The sequence below is a fragment of the Cajanus cajan genome, chromosome 5 (genome assembly GCF_000230855.2).
Source record: "Cajanus cajan strain Asha chromosome 5, NIPB_CcT2T_4, whole genome shotgun sequence".
Classification (NCBI taxonomy): domain Eukaryota; kingdom Viridiplantae; phylum Streptophyta; class Magnoliopsida; order Fabales; family Fabaceae; genus Cajanus; species Cajanus cajan.
Genome location: NC_138521.1, coordinates 31,277,797 through 31,290,185, shown reverse-complemented (window position 1 = coordinate 31,290,185; position 12,389 = coordinate 31,277,797).

Sequence of the window (12,389 nt, the reverse complement as noted above, 5' to 3'; positions counted from 1 at the left end):
GTTCAACTTGGGCCTTCCTAGGCCCATTGGGCCCGATGGGCCCTGACTGGCCTAAACCTTCATGCCTAGCCAACTCCTCTTGGATCTTTGAGTATGTCACCTCTTGCACTCCAAAGCATGATTCCATCATCCCCTCCCTCTTGAAAAGGATTTGTCCTCAAATCTCGAGGATGAATGGAAGAAGAAAAATTAACACCTACATATAAAACATGCAAGGAATAAGAAGTAACATGGTAAGAGAAAAGATCATGGATCCTAAGAGGAGTCCTAGTATCTAACCTAACAAAGAAAGATAAAATATTAGACTCTCTAAAAATAGGCTCCTCTTCTAAGAATAACCTAGAAGTAAAACCTAAAAATTTAAGAACACTATGACTAAGACAATGAAAAGACTGATTTTTAAACACTACAATATCTTGCCTAAAGTACCCTAAATGGTATCCTAGGCTTTTCCTAAAATATAAAGATAATACTACTAAAAAACGTCCTAAACAATTTTGGATTTGATTGTTTATTAGATACTCATAGTCATATATTCTATTTTTGTCTTGTAGGGAAGGAAACATATTAAGTTCAAAAAAATAAGAACTTCCCATAAGATCAAGCATAGAATATAGATTATTACAATTTATATCTACTAAACAATGTAAACCAAAAATTGGGTGCTTTATGAAATCCAAAGAAATACTTCCTTCCTTGTGCACCTTCAAGGAAGTAGTATAAGGAGTAACACTAGGTATAGTCCACTCCTTCTTCACTATATCTCGAAGTTGAGAAGAATTCTTTACTTGAAATTCATTTTGTTCCTCATTCTCAACTTTAAGATAAGTGGCAGCATTAGGATAAGAGCCAAGACTTTTATGAATAAAGAGAGTTCTTTTCAAATCTTGCTTGGTCATAAAATAACTCTCCTTGGTCACAAAGGTTTTAGTGGAATCCCCTTCTTCCACACTCTTTCCTTCTTTTCTTTCTTTATTTCTTTTTCTTTTCATTTGCTTTTGATCCTCAAACACTTGGGGTGGTGTTAAAGGATTAAAAACAACTTTCTTATTTTTATGAGTGAAGGTTATTTTGTTAGTAAGGCCATCATGTATAGTTTGTTTATCAAATTGCCATGGCCTACCAAGCAAAATATGACAAGCTTCCATAGGGATCACATCACATAAAACTTTGTCTTTATAATCCCCTATAGAAAACTTGACCTTCACTTGTTGATTCACCTCCAATTCCTCACCTTCATTGAGCCAATGAAGTTTATAAGGGTGAGGGTGAGGAATGGTGGTAAGGGCTAACTTGTTAACCAACCTTGTACTACAACAATTAGAACATGATCCACTATCAACAATGAGAGAACAAGTTCTTTTAGAAACCAAACATCTTGTATGAAAGATGTTCTCTCTTTGAGATAGTGAAGTGGGACAAGGTTGGCTTCCAAGAAGCCTTTTGATCTTAAGAAGATCACCATCCACAGGATATAACTTTTCAATTTTAGGATCTTCCTCACTAGTCTCACTACCACTTGAAGTGGTAGAACTAGATTCATCAAGACTACTATAAATGTCTTGTCCTCTCAAAATCATGACCTTTTTAGTTGGACATTGAGAAGCTATATGGCCTCTCCCAAGACATTTAAAGCATTTGATGTCACTAGTTTTACTACTAGAAGTGACAACATTTTTATTATTTTCTTTTTTTATTTCTTTTTCTTGACCCTTACTAGAGTTTTTAGAAGAGTCATATTGACCCTCTCTCTTGTAGTCATTCTTGATATAAGAGTTAGTTTGAGTTTTTCCTTTTCTCAAATTTTGTTGTTCCACCCTTATACAAAGTTGGACCAAATCATCAAGGTCCCTATAAGGGAGTAACTCAACTCTATCTCTTATATCAAAATTTAGACCACTTAAAAACCTAGCAATGGTCAATCTTTCCTCTTCCCTTATGCCAGCCCTCATGAGATACAACTCCATCTTTTGTCTATACTCCTCAACACTCATGTTCTTTTGTTGGAGTCTTTGGAGCTTATCCATAAGCTCCCTACTATAATAAGAAGGTATGTGCCTTCTTCTCATAGCACTCCTCAACTCATTCCAATAAGTGATTGGAGGGTCATTGTGAAGTCTTCTCTCTCTCTCTAAGGATGTCCACCAATACATAGCTTGTCCTTGGAAAGCTAAGGTGGCCAAGGGAACTTTTCTTTCTTCACCTACTTGGTGACAATTGAAGATTTGCTCCACTTTCATTTCCCAATCCAAGTAGGCATCCACATCTTCTTTTCCATGAAAGTAAGGGAGATCAACCCTTGATTCCCTCACTTTGTGTTCTTTAATGACTCTCCTAGGTGTTGGTTGATAGTAAGCATCTATATGCATACTACCATCATTATCTTGGCTTTGAGAATCATTGGAGCTCTTGGTTGAGCTCCTAGAAGAACCTTTTGGACTTTTATTTTTATTTAATCTTTTCAAAAGTTTTTCTTCTCGTTGCTTAATCATTTGAATCTCTTGTTCTAAAGCCATGATTTGTACTTCTTTTTCAAGTTTTTCTTTTTGTTTTTGAAGTACTTCATCTTGTTTCCAAAGTTTTAGTGCTTCAACCTCCTTTACAATTCTTTTAAAACTTTTAGGAGATTGAAAGTCACTACTACTTTGAGAATGTTGACTCATGATTAAGCAATAAGAGTTTATATGCTATGCAAAAAGGTATAAAATATTTTTGAGATTTTCTAGGAATGAAAATAGCACTTGGAAGTCTAAGTGTACAAGTTGCACTATCAAGGGAGGTGAGCTACAAAGAGCCACTTAATAACCAAGCCTTTTCAAGTGGAAATCACTAAACTCCTTTGTGGTACTTTCAATTCCCCAAAATTTTTCACAAAAATTTTGAATGCTTTTCCACAATTTGTTTGTATTTGAGACTAAACTAAACGTGAGCAAGTAAATCTACACAAGTCTAGACGTTTCAAGGCAGCAAAATAAAGCAATTAAAAGACAAAGAACTTAAAGGAATCAAGATAAGTAACTAGTCGGGTTCCCTAAGTGGAAGCTTGAAACATATGAAATTTTCAAGCCACTTCCACTAGCACTACACGTGAGGATGCTAACAAGGATTTAGATATACCTGACCAGCTTCTTAGTACTCCCTCCAAGCTTTACAAATTGATTTTAAAATACAAGAGAGATTGCAAAATTTAAACTAGCCTAGAAAGCAATAAATGGCGGTTTTGGTGACCAATTTAGTGACGGATTGTTGTGCAAATTTTCCAACACTTAATCAAGTGTTTAATCCGCCACTAATCCTTCAATATGATGCTACTGGACCTGCAAAAGAAACACAAAAAAGAGGTTAATGGTGGCTGCCTCACAAGGTGAAAGGAATGGTCCCTCAAGTGAAGGAAGTTTAGGAGAAGTTTTGGTCACTAAATTAGGTCAAATTTTTAGGTCTTAGTGTCCAAACTTTTCCTACTCTTTGTTGAGCAATGCTTGATCCTTGAGCAAGGATTTGAGGCCACTTCCAGCACAGGGAAATTATTGAAAGAAAACTAGACAAGCAATAAAGCACAATTTGGAAAGCTTATACCAAAAGTTAAGAGTAATATGTATATATGACAAGACTCAAAGAGGTTCAACAAGTAAAACTGGAAAATAAGACTCCAAATAAAGCTAGCACTCAGTTAGGAATGTTCCTAGATAGGTACTAGAGTAGATGAACAAAACAAAAAAAATTTGAAAGCAATTGGATAAGTATAGCACAAGTAGTAGTCAAAACAATAACAAGGAATCAAGTGGATTTTTCAGCTTGTACACCTCTCGGCTTTTTCTTTATAATTTTTTATTCTCTATTTTTTTTTATTCTTTATTTTTCCAGTATCAAGTTAAGAGTCCAGAGAGTATATTTGCCTTTTGTTTCAAATTTTTATATGATTCCAAGCTATAGAAAATGAGAAAACAAAACAGCCAAAAATTAGGTCAAATTTCAAGTGAAAATGAGAAACTAGTGCACTAGTTTTAGGTTTTGGTTTGGATTCCTTTTGAACTATTTTTCTTTTCAACTTTTATGTCTTTTAGGCTCTGTTTAAAACTCTGTTTTCCAGCCTCTTAACTCATCATTTTTTTTTTAAAATTGAATCCACAAGAAAAGTGCACTAGAAGTAGGATTACACTTGAAATTTTGAGTCACAAATTTTTTTAGAAGATTTTCAATGGAAATGTGATTTGAAAACTTAAGACACAATGGAAACCTAACTCTAAAGAAACTTACTAGAACTAATAGCAAGTTATGAACACAATAAGGTAAAAGAAAAAGCACATATAGGAGGCAAGAATAATAAGCAAACCGAGAGCAACAAATTGATGAACAAGACACAAAGAAAATTTAGGTCAACATGCTATTCAAGGAATTTTAAGACATATAAAGACTACACAAACATACTAAGACAAAACATGGATTAAAAACCAAAATCTAAATGTAATGCATGCAGTCCAATCACGGACACATATTAGGAATGGAGAGACTCAAAATTAAAATCAAAAACAAGCACAAGCTAATAGGTCCTAAACAAGTTGATTGAGGAAGAAATTCAAGAACAATCAACCAATGGATCTATGGAACAAAATATGATACAAAACATGTAGATACGAAAAGAAACTCAAACAAGACACTTAGAACACAAAGAACACAAAAACAATCGGACCAAAAACTCAAGAACTTATCTCCTTGAAGACCTTGCTCTTGATACCAAAAATGATAGAAGTGAGTGGGAGAAGTGATGATTGAACTCCTCCAAGCTCCTTCTAGGCACGGATCCACTTCAAAGGAGATACTACCGAATGAATGAACACCTTAGGAAGGTGAGAAGCTTGCGGAATGAAGGCCTAAGCCTTGAAGGAAGCATCCAAGCTCAAGAACATCAAAGGATTGCACACTTCAAAGGGAAGGAAACTAGGTTTTCCTAAGTGAATTTTGAAGGCACTCTCTAAGGTTCTCTCTTGAATGATTCGGTGACTCTTGAAAATGGCTGAAGCAACTCAGATTTTCATATATTCAAAAGTGATTACAATGTGTAGGAGAAACACTTTAAGTAGGGACGGTTTTGGCACCTAGACTAAACTACACAAGTTGGCGCCTAAAATTTGAATTCAAATTGGAAATTTGAATTCAAATTTTGGTGCACATGGGTGTGGCCGTGAGTTTAGGTATCTAATGTGCATCTAGGTCTGATTTGAGAGTCATTTAGGGTTAATTTGAGTGTCACATGTTCAGCCACCAATTGGTGCAAAACATGTGACTCAAATGTAACTTAAATGGCTTCCAAATTAAACCTAATTTAACCTAGTTAACCTACTTTAGTATTTCTTGTATTTTCCTAATCTAATGACCTAAATACAATGGTCAAACAAATACAATGGAAAGGAAAAATTACAAGAATGAAAATGAGCCCAATATTGGGTACCAAAAGCCCAAAGGCCCATGAAGCCCAAAACTAGGCCCAACAAGCCTAAAACCTAAAATGCTACTCTATGTGGTCCAAAATACAAGACCAAAATATATGATACCTATACTAACATGATGTATACAAAACATATGAAAATAGCTATAACAAAATATGGCCCATGAAAAGTTCAACTTGGGCCTTCCTAGGCCCATTGGGCCCGATGGGCCCTGACTGGCCCAAACCTTCATGTCTAGCCAACTCCTCTTGGATCTTTGAGTATGTCACCTCTTGCACTCCAAAGCATGATTCCATCACGCCAGCTCGGCCCAGAAGAGACACCTACGCAACATCAACATCGTCCATTCCGCTACCTCGGCTTCGCACCAAAGTTCCCCGCCAATCACCTTCAATGACAACGACTACGCCGGCGTCAGTCCCAACCAGGATGATCCCATGGTCATAGCCGTGGAGGTAGCTAATTGGGAGGTGCACAAGACACTGATAGACCAGGGGAGCTTGGTAGATGTCCTGTATTGGCTAACCTTCCTCAGGTTAGAGATCCCCCACTCTCTCATCTAACCTCACACAGAGCCCCTAGTCATTTTTGCAAGAGAGCGAGTGCACACTCGGGGATACGTGGACCTGCTGACCACCTTCGGAACCTCCCCAGACACAAGGAGAATTATGGTCCGATACCTCCTTGTAGAGGCCAACACCTCCTATAACATCATCATTGGGAGGCCGACGTTGAATCAGCTTGGAGCAGTGGTGTCCACTCCACACCTCACCATGAAATTCCCGAGAAGTGACGGTAAAATCATCTCCGTCAAAGAAAATCAGAAGACAGGTCGACAATGCTATGTCGAGAGTCTGAAGATATCCTCATCTGACGAGCAAAGCAAGAAGGATCCCCCCACCGTGGCTCACATCACCCACGTGGAAATCACTTATCTCGACCCAAGATCAGACTCCCATGACGAGAGGCCAAGCCCCGTCGATGACCTGGACGACCTCCAGATCAGAAAACTCCCCGGGCAGTGCACAAAAATTAGCAGGCAGTTGAGCCCAGATTTGCGGCAACAGCTCAAAGCCGAGATTCTCCAGAATGCTGACCTCTTTGCCTGGTCCAGCACCGACATGCCAGGTATAGACACTGACTTCATCTGTCATAGGTTAGCGATACACAAGGACGCAAGGCCAGTCACCCAGAGGAAGGGGAAGGTCGGCGATGAGAGGCGGGAGGCCATCATCACCGAGACACAGAAATTGCTGAACGCTGGCTTCATCCGTGAGGTCAGATACACCACATGGCTGGTGAATGTGGTCCTGGTGAAGAAGACTCGGGGAAGTGGCGCATATGCGTCAACTACACTGACTTGAACAAAGCATGCCCCAAGGACTCATACCCCTTGTCGAGCATTGACAGGCTGGTCGACAAAGCATCCGGGCACGCCCTCCTCAGTTTCCTCGATGCCTACTCCGGGTACAACCAGATAATGATGTACCCACCCGACGAGGTGCATACGTCTTTCATCACCGACCACGCCAACTACTGCTACAGAGTGATGCCCTTCGGTCTCAAAAACGCAGGGGCAACCTACCAGCGGCTGATGGATAAAGTCTTCCACTAGCAGATCAGGCGGAACATGGAAGTCTACGTCGACGACATGGTGGTCAAGACCGCCTCGGAAACAGACCATGCTACCGACCTCGCCGAGGTGTTCGCTCAGATCAGGAGGCACAACATGCGCCTCAACCCGGAGAAGTGCGTCTTCGGCGTCCAGGGAGGCAAGTTCCTCGATTTCATGATAACTAGTAGAGGGATCGAGGCCAACCCCGAGAAGTGTAAAGCCATCATCCAGATGCAGAGCCCGCAAACAGTGAAAGAGGTCCAACGCCTAGCCAGAAGGCTAGTCTCACTGTCCCGTTTCATCCCCGAACTCGCGGAGAAGGCAGGGCCAATCTTCACTCTGCTACGGAAGCCAAAAGACTTTCAGTGGACGGATCAGTGCAAATAAGCTTTCCGAAGTTTCAAGATGATAGACTATGGCCAAGGCCAAGGAATCCAAGAGGTGATATACTAAAAGAACCAAGAGGAATGGGATGATCTTAAAGACCTTTTTCTTATGTTTGTACATACAGTAGTTCTTTTGTATAGGTTATTTTTGCCTTTGTATTTGTAAGGCACTTTACTTGCTTTTTCTAGTGTTTGTATATTGATTTCAAGGTAGGTTACTTGGAGAGTTTAACTCCATTTAACCTCCCTAGTTGATACATTCATGTTGTATTTTTTCAGTAGAGAAAACGGGGTGACATTTAGCAATACTTGAGGGTGTGACTAGTAATTGGGCCAGAACTGGGCCTAGGAAAAATTTTGCATATTGGACTCATTTTGCTCCTAATTTTTCATAGATTTGATTTAGCTAGGTCTCATCATCATATGATGAACCTAACTAAACCAAATCAAATATTTTTGAATTAATTCATGGAGTAATTTTGAGCCAAGGCCGCCTAGCCTTTCTTCCTTATTCATGGCCGAAATTCACTTAGTCTTCCTTCTAGTTTTGAAGCTTCTCCTCCAAGTTTCTAAACCTTGGTAGGTTAGGTTGACCTTACCATGGTTCTTAAGTGAACCATGGTCAAGGTTAGCTTCTCCTACAAGTTTTAGAAACCATGGATGGTTAGCTACACCTTACCATGGTTCCTAGTGAACCATGGTTAAGGTTAGCTTCTCCTAGAAGCTACCTCTCCCTATATAATTGTAAATCTGACCTAAACCTTCACTTTTGGACATTTATGAGAATTAGAAATCATATTTCTCTCTCATTTTCAAGAGTCAAATTTCGTGTGAAACCTTCTCCTAGGTTTTCTCTCAAAGTACCTTCTCCTAGAAGCTTGGTTCCTCAAGCTTCTCCACTTCTTCAAGAGGTAACCGAACCTCTCTTAGGTGCTTCTCCACCATTGGAGAATCCTCCAAGGTGATTCCGCCACCTTCAAGGAGTTCAACCTCATGGAGCATTTCGATCCTTGCATGGAAAGCTTGGAATAATATCAATCCTCTCCAAGTACTTCCATCACAAAACCTTCCTCACGACTCCGCCAATCCTACAGAGACCGGATCACAAGACCGATCTCCTCCTCTATTTGGCCGTAGCAGAAAGTTCCATCAGCGCGGTTATAGTGCAAAAGCACCAAAATGATAGACTATGGCCAAGGCCAAGGAATCCAAGAGGAGATACATTAAAAGAACCAAGAGGAATGGGATGATTTTGAAGACCTTTTTCATATGTTGTAAATATCTTGTACATAGTTTGTTTTGTATAGGTTATTTTTGCCTTTGTATTTGTAAGGCACTTTATTTCCCTTTTTAGTAGCTATTGTATATTGATTCTAGGGTAGGTTACTTGGACACTTTGACTCCATTTAACCTAACCTAGAAATACATTCTTTTCTTAGTTTTCTAGTAGGAGTGGCATTAGCAAATTAGAGAGTGTCCTTAGTAAGCTAGAGAGTGCTCCTAGCAATTTAGCCAAAGGTGGTCCTAGGCTAAATTTTTCATATTGGACTCATTTTACTCCTAATTTTTCATAGATTTGATTTAGCTAGGTTCCATTCCCATTGAATGAACCTAACTAAACCAAATTAACCATTTTCAAATCAAAAGGAGTAAATTAATTCCAAGAAGCCACCCACCTTAGAAGTGTGTTCACACTTGTGTTCACACTTGTGTGAACACTTGTGTTCACACTTGGACAAAATTCATGGAGTTTCTTAAGCTTGGAAGCTTGAAGCACAAGCTTCTCCTTGGCTAGCTTACCAAGCAAGCCAAGTGAGAAGCTTGCTCTCCAAGCCTCTTGACCTTGGACGGTTTATCTAGACTCAACCATGGTTCCTAGTGAACCATGGTCAAGACTAGCTTGCTCTCTAAGTTTCCTACTCCTATAAACTTGTATTTCTTTGATTGTAAAACACTTTTGACCAATTTGAGAAATGAAATCTGAATTTTCTCTCTAAATCAAGAGTCACAAAAACCAAAGAGAACTTTCTCTCCTAAGTTCTCTCCAAAGGTGCTTCAACCTTACCTTGGTTCCTTAAGCTTCTACCTCAAGCTAAGGAGTAACCGAGCCACTTCAAGGCTTCTTCTCCATTGAAGAACACTTCAAGGAGCTTCAAAGAGTCATTGGAGTCTTAACCTCAATAGCATTCACGGTCCTAAGCATGGAGCAAGTGAAGGAATCATCAATCTCCTCACCTAGTTCCATCACAAAAGGTGCAGACACCGATCTACTTCATCAGCCAAGTCCTCCAAGACGCGGAGAAGCGGTACCAGATGATAAAGAAGCTGGCACTGGCCATTGTCACAGCAGCTCGGCACCTCCAGCCCTACTTCCAGAGTCACCAGGTGGTAGTCAAAATCGACTAACCCATCAAGCAAATTCTGCGTAAGCCCGAGCTCGCCGGTCGGATGATTGCGTGGTTAGTAGAATTATCCGAGTTCGGCATCCAGTACGAAAGTCGTGGCGCACTGAAAGCTCAATGCCTGGCCGACTTCGTAGTCCAGCTCACGCCTACTACTGCCGAGAAACCCCAGGTATGGACTTTACACGTTGACGGGTCCTCCAACTCTAAGGGTGGTGGTGCAGGTATCATATTGGAAGGACCAAATCAAGTCACTTTGGAGCAATCCCTCAATTTTAGCTTCAAGGTGACCAACAACCAAGCAGAGTATGAGGCACTTCTCGCAGGACTAAGGCTAGCCCGACCTCGGAGCTCGAAGAGTGAGTTGCAACTGCGATTCGAAGCTCATGGTGGAACAGCTCAGTGGGACGTACCAGGCAAAAGACACTCTTCTGCAGCGGTATTTCCACATCGCATTCCACCAGATCTCGTCCTTTGACGAGTTCACCATACAACATGTGTCGCGAGAACAAAACATCCAAGCTGACCTCCTATCAAAGCTCGCCAGCACCAAAAGGCCTGGACAGCACCGAACTATCATCCAGGAGACCTTGCACTCACCCAGCTTGGACGACAAAACCGTAAACGTTAGTAGCAGCGAAGACTAGGGGTGGATGACAGGCATCTGGAATTACTTGAAAGAAGGGATCTTGCCCGAAGACAAGGACGAAGCTCGAAAAATGAGGACGAGATCAGCGAAGTTCGTCATTATCGGGGAAGAGCTATTCAAACACGGTGTTTCCACTCCACTGCTCAAATGCTTGACTGCGCCTCAGGCAGCCTACGTCATCAAGGAAATTCACCGAGGCATATGTGGCATGCATTCCGGAGTACGCTCAATGGCGACCAGAGTACTCCGAGCTGGGTACTACTAGCCCACTCTGAAGTCAGATTTCCAGGACTACATACAAAAATGCAAAGAGTGCCAGCAGTTCGGCAACACACACCGGCAACCGCCCGAAGCACTCCACCATATGATGTCGGCATGACCTTTCTCCCAGTGGGGGATGGATATCCTCGGGCCATTCCCCCCTGCGAAAGGTCAACTCAAGTTCCTCCTAAAGGCAATCGATTACTTCACCAAGTGGATTGAGGCATGCCCACTCGCCAAAATCACCACTGAGAATGTGCAAAGGTTCACCTGGAGGAATATCATTTGCAGATTCGGAATCCCTCACACCCTCATTACTGACAACGGCCGACAATTCATCGCACAGGGATTCGAGGACTTCCTCCGCGAGCTCGGTATTAAGCATCTTCCGACCTCAGTGGAACACCCCTAGACCAATGGTCAAGCCGAAGCGGCCAACAAGGTCATCCTCCGAGAACTCAAGAAGCGGCTAGGGAACGCCAAAGGTCAGTGGGCCGATGAACTCCCAAGCATCCTCTGGGCATATTATTGCACCCCCCAGTCAACAACGCAAGAAACGCCTTACAGGCTGACTTACAGAACTGACGCAATGATTCCAGTAGAATTCGGAGATACGTCTCACCGACGTCAAGCTTTCAACAGCGAGCAAAACGCCCAAGAGTTAGCAGCCAACCTCGACCTAGTTGACGAGCTCAGAGATGAAGCTCAAATCCACGAAGAAGCTTGCAAGCTCCGAGCTTCTAGAAGATACAACACGCGAGTGTGACCTCGCTCTTTCCGAGCTGGTGACCTGGTGTGGCGTTTACTAGGCGAAGCTCGGAAAGATACATCAGACGGAAAGCTTGCACCTACCTGGGGTGGCCCATTCCGAGTTACAGAGGACTTGGAAAATGGAGCATACCGACTAGAAGAGCTCAGCGGAAAACCTATACCGCGAACTTGGAATGCTACGCATCTCAAGTTCTATTTCAGTTAATTTTGTAAGAATGAGTTGTGCACTCTTTTCCCGCCTCAGTCTTTTATCCCAAGAAACAGAAAAAAGGGTTTTGGCTGAGAGGGTTTTTAACGAGGCGCACTTACACAATCAATAAAATGACTCATTCTGTTCCACTCATATTTCCTTAATTCCGCATCATGTTACGTTTTACCCTTATTTGAGGTCGATTACGAACCTTAACACGCTTATCCGAGGTCGAGTTCAAACCTTAGTAAAATACATTTTACTTTCAATTCGAGGTCGAGTACGAACCTTAACACGCTTATCCGAGGTCGAGTTTGAACCTTAGTAAAATATATTTTACTTTAAATTCGAGGTCGAGTACGAACCTTAACACGCTTATCCGAGATCGAGTTCGAACCTTAGTAAAATACATTTTACTTTAAATTCGAGGTCGAGTACGAACCTTAACACGCTTATCCGAGGTCGAGTTCGAACCTTAGTAAAATACATTTTACTTTCGAGGTCGAGTACGAACCTTAACACGCTTATCCGAGGTCGAGTTCGAACCTTAGTAAAATACATTTTACTCTAAATTCGAGGTCGAGTACGAACCTTAACACATTTATCCAAGGTCGAGTTCGAACCTTGGTAAAATACGCTTTACCCTTATTTGAGGTCGAGTACAAACC